This window comes from Oncorhynchus tshawytscha, linkage group LG05, assembly GCF_018296145.1.
Source record: "Oncorhynchus tshawytscha isolate Ot180627B linkage group LG05, Otsh_v2.0, whole genome shotgun sequence".
Classification (NCBI taxonomy): Eukaryota; Metazoa; Chordata; class Actinopteri; order Salmoniformes; family Salmonidae; genus Oncorhynchus; species Oncorhynchus tshawytscha.
Window position 1 is genome coordinate 51,345,128 of NC_056433.1, and position 10,040 is coordinate 51,355,167.

A 10,040-nucleotide genomic window follows, 5' to 3' on the forward strand; every position below is an offset into this window, starting at 1 on the left:
ACCAACCAGGTTCAACATTAGCTAGCTAACATTATGCTATAACAAGCAAAAGCGGAGAGCAACACTTATGCAGTTCTACTACGCAATACATATATATTTTTAAAGCTGCGTTAGACAGGATTACCTAGACATACTGACCAGCTCAAATAGACAGAAACGTGCTACATGGCAGACCAATCCAAACGCGTCTCTCGGCATGTCCAGCCCACTTATTATCTCAGCCAATTATGGCTAGCAAGAAGGTTGCTTCCTTTTTCTGTGGCTCGTAATTTAACAATTTTATTTTTATTTACAGATGGCATACAAGGTTGTTATTAAGGAACATGAAAGTTCACATGTTCCAGAATTTTGATTTAAAAAAAGTTTACGTTCAAATGGCTCTCCTGCGAAGTAGTGACGCGCGACATATGCCTAGTTTCCTGAAATGAGTCACATGTTACAAATTACAATGCATATGATATGTTACGAATTCCAATTTGTTGTCGCTAAGGTGGCTAGGTGGCTAGATGTCTAACACTAACATATATTATAGCTATGCTAGGGGTTAGGGCTAGGAGTTAAGGTTAGGGTTAGGAGTTAGCTTAAAAGGTTAAGGTTAGGGTTAAGGTTAGGGTTAGGAGAATGGTTAGCTAAAGTTGCTAATTAGCTAAAATGCTAAAGTCCATGATATCCATCCATCCACCCTGACCAACCACCCTCCTTTTGTGTTTGCCTAAAGTGTCCAACAAATCATGAAAAGAAACGTATCTAGTCTATGTGTGTCTTCAGTAAGGTCTCACTTCTGACCATGGGGAGTAAAACAGTGGCCTGTGTTGTGCTTTTATATGGAGAGTCATCCAGGACTCTAGTGGACACTGACATCTTATTCAGCTCTCGAGATAACGGCTGTGGGTGGACAAAGAAAACAGTCAGGATGGATCAAACTAATCTGAATATCAAAGCTGTGTTGTGCTGAACTAGCTTCTGAGAGAGTGGAAATGAGGCGAAGAAAAATGTGATGGAATGAGAAAACAGACTTGATTTCTACTGCTTTGGTCTCCCAGAATGCCTATGATGATATCAGGGCTGAATTAAATGAAAGCTACAGTATATTGTAATTTCACATTAGCAAATAAATCAAAATGTGTGATTGCTTTACCTAAAACATGCCTTCTCACTTCATTGACACAAGCAACATTATTTCCCTACAGTTTATGTTTCCACATTGCATGTTTGATTGAATTACATGTCTTAGGACAATGATTAATTCTGTCTGCCTTTCCTCTCCTAACTGCTCTTTGCATTCTTGAGTGGGCATGTTGATTGCTGACAGGGTGGCCTGTGTCCATGTACCCAGTCTACCCACTTTTCAACAGCTCGCGGGGCACTTCGCATGGCTACGCTGGCTGCTGCCGGCCTATCAGTGGAATGTTAGGCCCGATTACATCATGCATTCTTCCTGTGCTCTTAAGTGTAATACCCAGATAACCTCAGCACTACAACTCCCTGTGTGTGTCAGGAATAAATGTGAAGGAGCAGAGCACAAATAGCTCTAACGTTAAAGATCTCTAAATATGGAAATGTTCATCCTTTTTTTGGTTATGGATGAGCACAATGCATGTCATCAACTGTGGAATTGAAACATTCAACAATGGAAAATGTAGCAGTGAAGATTGCTACACATTTCTCTGTAACCAGGTCATGAAGCTGTGGTTAAGATGTTCCCACGCAATCATTTTTATATTCATGTATTTCCTCATATGTCTACCATTTGTGTGTGGAGTTTTGAATAATGGTCAAGTCAGTGTGGTCATCGACTGTAAGGTGTCATGCAAACAATACAAACGCAGAGGTACTGTTTGTCATGTTGTATTAAGATTGGAGACAGGCGTAGGAATACGTAATAGGGGGTTTTACTTTCTCCACCCAAATGAAAGAGAGATGTGTAAACCTCTAAATAACACACCGGACAAGACCCGCAAAACAAGTGCACAATAACACTTAGCACGGAAGCCGATACAATAGCACATGTACTCACACGACCAACGTACATGGTAACAATAACCGACAAGGACAATGGGGAACAGAGGGCACACATACTAATCAGGGGGAATGGGAACCAGTTGTGCGTAATGAGACAAGACAGTCCAGGGTTGGTGGTAATGAATCCAGTTCAGTGACGCCTAGAAGGCCGGTGGCGTAGACCTCTGGAGCTGGTGAACTGGAATGAGCAGCAGTACCGAGGGGATCCGTGACACTGTTTCACTTTCCTGTGGGGTCTTTGAAAGTGGGTAATCCCAGGACAGAGGCAAACAAGTCACAGAATGTTGAATTAGAGCCTATTAATAATTAGCAATCATTCAAACATTATGTTGGCCCGGTCTCACTCATGTCTCATCCATGCTAATACTCTCATTTTCCTTTGGACAAAGTCTTGCATTTGCTCTCCTTCCCTTTCAACGCCCAGCTCTTGTGCAACTTGTGGCTGCCATTTATGAATGAATGCAATGAAATGATAAGCATTGTAAGTACACTTCGCTTCACATCATATTCTTCAATCATTCAAAGCCCTGGATCTTTATTTATTCCCTGTCTCAATGAACAGCAGGAGGAGGCAAATGTAACTGCAGATAACGGTGCCGGCTGGAGAGGATATAATGATTCAGCTGTAAAGTGTAGACTGATACAGTCTTTGTGTGGAGAAAGACTGTCCTCTTTCCCATAGCTTTTACTGCCATGTAGGGTGCCTACATGATGACGTGCTCCACTGATGAAGAGAACAATAAAGAAAGGGTCCGACTTGAGTTATCTGTGTTATTGTGACCTCCATGAACACAGCTCACACAGTGTAATCCAAGTCAAAGGGAGGGCACAGAGGGTCAATGTTATTGATGAGAAAGACTCCTGGAAGCAAATCTCTGGCCATGAGAGGTCATGTAGGTGAAATGTGATGTTTGATGTTTTTTCACAGTGTTCATCTGGGATATGGACACATTTCTTGTTGAGGTTTCCTTTGTAATTTATGACACATTTCCTATGGTCAAGAACTGCACTGTAAAAATAAATAATGTTGTTTTTACAATAACTTACTGGCAACCAATTACTTGTAAAAAATTAAATTAACTTTGGTTTAACAGTACATTACTGTAAAAACAACAGGATTTCTTACTATGTGAGTCATTCAGTACTGTAAACGTCTGGAGAGGACGACACAGTGAGGAATGTTTACAATATATCGTCAGTGCCAAGGCTCATTGGCTTATATTATGCAATAAAGATATAGAAATGCCTGAGGTTCATGAATGCTCTGTACATAAACGTTCGATAGTGAAATGTTATGAAAATTTGCCATGTGTAAGAGACAGTGACGTGAACCACCTCAAACAGACTTAAACTAGGTATAGTATCTTCACCAAGGACAATAAGAGAATGTAAGCTAATGCTCTGAGTGTTTTACCGATTGGTATCATCTGTTCTTGTACAATTTAACTGGCATTTCTGTTTTTTGTCCTTAAGGGTATCTTATCTACACTACACAAACATTCAGACTAACATGTTCAAAGTAGTGTGAGAGTTAAATCCCTGTTTTGTCCTTCAGAAATACACTAAGCTCTATTTTTCCCTGTGACTCTGTAGCTTTAAATCCAGCTATATCTTACTCCTATTCCCCAGGCAAACAGCTTTTAGGGAGTTTTTTTTACCTTAAAAGGCCATGCCGAGTTGAGCTGTGGTTTCCTGTGGGAGGGTTTTCCTCGCTCCGCCTGTGCAACTGGGCGACTTGAGCCCCCCCCCCCTTTATATCCCTCTCTCTCTCTCTGGTTCTCCCTCCCTTTCCAGCGGCAAGTCCTGGCTCCTCCACTGTGCCACTCCCTCACACACTAATACATGTTCACTTCTGGTCTCTTTCCTGTTCCAGGTAGAGTAGAGCACAATCCCCACAAAGCCAGATATACACAGCGTATGTGTGGCTCAACTGGACGGTTCTCTGCGAGATTGTGCTGTCCCCACCACTCAAAGCTGACCTGACCTCTTACTTAACAGAGGTTTAATGTACTTTAAGGCGTTCCTCCTATCTCTCATGCTGGTTTAGATTTTTCACTAAATAACCCAAAAGTCAGAACCCAATGATTGCTTAATGGAGGATACTGTAGGTATGTCCAAACAATTTTACTGCCCACTACAACTACACAATCATGAGAGGCTGGGTGGGGGTGGGGTGGAAGAGACGGTGAGAAATGAAAAGAGAAAGGGGAGAGCGACAGAGAGCGAGAGAGAGAGAGAGAGAGAGAGAGAGAGAGTACTCCAAGTAGTAGGTGCTCATTGAAACATGAAATCATCCTCAGTGCGTAACATCCTCTGTGAGAGGCATCCTGATTCCTGCTCAGACCAGACAATAATACATGACTCAGTCAGCTCATGTCCATATAAGGTATACTTCCACATGCTGAAGATGACTCCTGCTTTACTGAGTACTGTGGAGAATTGCCACAGGTGTCGGTGTGTCATTACTCATCATTAGGTTGGATATTTATCATCCCTGTTGAGGAAATTAATAAGTGTGTTGTGACACAGAAACATAGCCTTCTGAAAACAGTAGCCATACAATAAATAGTGTATTATCACATTTGAGTACTATAAATGATTGGAATAGACCTGCATTCATGATACATTTATTTATTTTTTTATTTCACCTTTATTTAACCAGGTAGGCTAGTTGAGAACAAGTTCTCATTTGCAACTGTGACCTGGCCAAGATAAAGCATAGCAGTGTGAGCAGACAACACAGAGTTACACATGGAGTAAACAATTAACAAGTCAATAACACAGTAGAAAACAAAGGGGGAGTCTATATACAATGTGTGCAAAAGGCATGAGGAGGTAGGCGAATAATTACAATTTTGCAGATTAACACTGGAGTGATAAATGATCAGATGGTCATGTACAGGTAGAGATATTGGTGTGCAAAAGAGCAGAAAAGTAAATAAATAAAAACAGTATGGGGATGAGGTAGGTGAAAATGGGTGGGCTATTTACCAATAGACTATGTACAGCTGCAGCGATCGGTTAGCTGCTCAGATAGCTGATGTTTGAAGTTGGTGAGGGAGATAAAAGTCTCCAACTTCAGCGATTTTTGCAATTCGTTCCAGTCACAGGCAGCAGAGTACTGGAACGAAAGGCGGCCAAATGAGGTGTTGGCTTTAGGGATGATCAGTGAGATACACCTGCTGGAGCGCGTGCTACGGATACAACATAAATAAGGGAGAGATTAATAGTTCAACTCTCCTTCTCATCTAGTCTCAAAATCAAATCAAATCAAATCTTATTGGTCACATACACTTGATTGGCAGATGTTAATGTGAAATGCTTGTGCCTCTAGTTCCGATAGTGCAGTAATATCTAACAAGTAATCTAACATATTCACAACATCTACCTTATACACACAAATGTAAAGGGATGACTAACAATATGTACATATTGTAACGAATTTCCTCCTCTTCATCTGAGGAGGAGTAAGGATCGGACCAAAGCGCAGCGTGGTAAGTGTTCATGATGATTTTAATTAAAGAAAGCACTGAACACTGAATCAAAACAATAAACGATGATGTGAATTTACAAAACCGAAACAGTACCGTGTGGCCCAAACATTCACACGGAAACAAACACCCACACGGAAACAAACACCCACAAACCAAAAGTGAAACCCAGGCTACCTAAGTATGATTCTCAATCAGAGACAACTAACGACACTTGCCTCTAATTGAGAACCATACTAGACCGAACACAAAAACCAACATAGAAAAACAAACATAGACTGCCCACCCCAACTCACGCCCTGACCATACTAAAACAAATAATAAAATAACAGAACTATGGTCAGAACGTGACACATGTAAATATATGGATATATAGGCAAGATGCAGTAGATGGTATAGAATACAGTATATACATATGAGATGAGTAATGTACGATATGTAAACATTATTTAAAGTGGTGTTATTTAAAGTGACTAGTGATACCTTTATTAAGTCCATTTATTTAATTAAGTGGCCAGAGATTTGAGTCTGTATGTTGGCAGCAGCCTCTATGTCAGTGATGGCTGTTTAACAGTTTGATGACTTTGAGATAGAAGTTGTTTTTCAGTCTCAGTCCCAGCTTTGATGCAGCTGTACTGACCTCGCCTTCTGGATGATAGCGGGGTGAACAGGCAGTGGCTCGGGTGGTTGTTGTCCTTGATGACCTTTTTGGCTTTCCTGTGACATCGGGTGCTGTAGGTGTCCTGGAGGACAGGTAGTTTGCCCCCAGTGATGTGTTGTGCAGACCGCACCACCCTCTGGAGAGCCTTGCGGTTGAGGGCTGTGCAATTGCTGTACCAGGCAGTGATACAGCCCAACAGGATGCTCTCGATTGTCCATCTGTAAAACTTTGGGAGTGTTTTAGATGACAAGCCAAATATCTTCAGCCTCCTGTTACGCCTTCATCACAACGCTGTCTGTGTGGGTGGACCATTTCAGTTTGTCCGTGATGTGTACGCTGAGGAACTTAAAACTTTCCACCTTCTCCACTACAGTCCCGTCGATGTGGATAGGGTGGTACTCCCTCTGCTGTTTCCTGTAGTTCACGATCATCTCCTTTGTTTTGTTGACGTTGAGTGAGAGGTTATTTTCCTGACACCACGCTCCGAGGGCCCTCACCAACTCCCTGTAGGCCGTCATGTCGTTGTTGGTAATCAGGCCTACCACTGTAGTGTCATCTGCAAACTTGATGATTGAGTTGGAGACGTGCATCGCCACGCAGTCATGGGTGAACAGGGAGTACAGGAGAGGGCTGAGAACGCACCCTTGTGGGGCCCCAGTGTTGAGGATCAGCGGGGTGGAGATGTTGTTTCCTACCTGGGGAAGGTAGGAATCTCTCTGTAGTCTCTTGCTCTCTCCTGTGATATCAATGCTTCACGAGTGAGTGATCAGATGACTGTTTGTGTGCATCCTGCTCATTATCACCCCATATAAACTTGTACCACAGGTTTCTGCCCCAGCGTGCCTCAGGACAATTCTCAATTAACTATCTGGATTATTGTGTACTGATCAGAACAAATCAAAGAACATGTGGTCATGGAATAAACCTGCTGGACTTGTCTTTGTTATTTTGCTTCATAGAAACAATTGGCTGTAGGCCTACAGCCCATCTGGTTTCCAATGGGAAGTGTACATTGTGAGGCAGTGTAATGTGATGGTGATGTACTGATATGGGATCCCACAGGCGTCACATGGTGACATGCACAGGGACAGGCTTTGTCACCGAATAACTGAGAGGTGAGCAAAGGTTGAGTCACACAGGTGTGTGTGTCTGTATACGAGTGAGCGTCAGTGTTAATGTGTATGCGTGTACGCGTCTATGTACTGTCTCTGTTATTCTGCAAGAGTACCATGGTACAAAACGTGGTCCTCATGCCCTAGTGCTCAAGGGGAAGTTCATAGGTGAGCTCACGTCTGATTGGCTAAATGTGATCCAAACATCTGTGCATGGCCAGGGGGGTTGCATGACGTCATTTCAACAGGCACGAAGGCAGCAATGATAATCAGGGGAACATGTGCCCTTCTCACACAGGTGAGTGTTTGTGTGAGTGTGTTTGTGTGTGTTACAGAGGAGGAGGAGAACGTCATCATCACGGCTGGTAACAGAGACCAGGTGGTGCAGTGTCTAGGATGAGTCATAGTCAGAGAGTCTGAGATGGATTACAAGGTGATGAATGGAGCTGGAGGTGTACTTCAGGCCTGATTTAATTTCTTTGACTGGGAAAGAGTGAAAGTCATGACTACATGCTTTTGTGTTCACCGTAGTGATAAGGAATCAAATTGAAAACGAATGACTGTTTGAGCAATTCAGAGAAGTGTAACTACATTGTAATTCATGGTCGAAGCCATTAATAGTGGTGATTAACATGTTCATATAGATTTACCACTCATAAAATATAATAGGTATGGTAGGAATAGGATTCCTTTCCTCTTAAGAGAGAAGAAGATCAGCAGATAAAAATTATTTTAAAAATGACGTTTAAGAGTTGTTGAGTCTGTGCAGATTCCTAATCCATGCCAGAATTAATATCCATCAATTCCATTATAACTCTCCCCTTTCCTTACCCCTCTCATATGTTCCGCCTTACATACTTTCAGACCAGTATAATTCATGGTTATAAATCAAAACTGTACACTTATACTAGCCATTCAAACTCTGTTAGCAACATATTTAATATTGGTCAAACTTATTTTGAAGCATTTCTGTGGCTTCTTTTCTGAAACAGAATGTGGGCCTGGAAATGTGGGAGAGAATATTAAAAGCACTAAATTATGCTCCATAGTTTCTGTCTCAGAGGCTGAGAATGGAACATGCTGAAATATTCAAAAGTATTTCTGATCTCTGGATCCAGAGTGTTCTGAGGCCCCATCAACCTATGTGGTGCCAACTCCATAGAGTCCACCCAGTTGCCTGTCTGAACTCAGGCCTATTCCTAAAGAGGAGACATTTAGCAGATGCTCTTATCCAGAGGAACTTGGGTTAAGTGCATTGCTCAAGGGCACATCAGCATATGTTTTATCTAGTTGGCTCGGGGATTTGAACCAGCAACCCGTTGGTTACTGGCCCAGTGAGCTTAACCACTAGGCTACCTGCTGTCCCAAAGACAGACATTGAAGGGACAGAGGAAGCCAATTGTAGCACATATTTAAATAACTATCCTATGTGATCCTTCTGGTTCTCAACCCACATTCAGAAATGGGCTCCGTATTTGGGAAATTCCAGTGGGATCCATCCATGCAGAAATGCAATGTGAACAGGATAGCAGTGCAATGTCTTATTCTCAAAGGGAGAAAACACCACAACAAAGAATCATGAAACACTAGAAAAACAAGTAAATGTTCCTTTTTGGATTTGGATTCCTCGTGTCTCATTCCTTAGTGGATGAGATTTGTTATAATAAGACCCTCTAACTCTCTTAGGGGGATACCTTTAACCACACTGGCTTACAGTTCTTACATGCAATACAAATGTGTTGTTCTCCTTAAAGCCATATTATCATCATCTTAACCTATCATCAAATGATCTTTGCCATGTATCAAATGCTTATGGACTTAGCAGGCTTATGGCCCTACGATAAAGCTGTTAGCCTGGGTTAACGGGTGGGCTGGATGGTACATGGTGTGACATTTTTCCTCTAGTGAGCTTTTTCTGGCCAACTCCCTTGGCACCGCTTAAGGGGGAAATATGTATGATGGGCAGGGTTGCAAAATGACGGGAACTTTCAATACATTCCCTGGTTTTCCCGAAATCCCAGTTGGAGGATGATAGGACCCTAAACGATGGGACTATGGCAGCTTTGCTCCTCAGTGTCACCCAAGTCATAGCAGCTGATGTGTCTGTAAACAATGCTGCTCCATGAATCAGGTGAGTCGGGGCGGATGGGATGCCTTCGCCACTGACAACCCGAACATCTAACAGTGAAAGCACAGTGTTTACAAATCAGATCAGGATCCTCGCTGGATACTACGTGTAGGGCCAATCAATAAAGGTCGCCAAGAGGCCTCTTCCGACCCCTCTAAAAACATTTACTATTGTGTAACATCCAACCAGTTGGAATATTCTGTATTTTTTTCTTCCTAATCTTTAGGAATTATTAATTTACAGCTATGCTGTCTATACACAAGTAGTGTGTGTGGAAGAGACTGATCCCAGATGTATTTTGTCTATGTGTTTTGCTTTGGATAAACATGCCAAGGAGAATATACACAGTGTTAACACTGCTATTAGCTTCAAAATAACATTGTAATTAGTTGCGTAGGCTGTTGTCGTAGTGGTTTACCACAGCTAGACAGTTGTAGTGCAGCTGCTATGCTACTAAGCTGTGAACAGACAAACAGGCTACAGGTCCAGGTTTAGGGGGGGTTACACCCCTACCCCCTGCACATCTCTCCACATACACCCCTATGAGAGAAGCTCTCCACAGTTCTACCATTGTTCACAATGCCCTGGCTCTCTGTGAATTTTCACCCCTCACTCATCAAACTCAA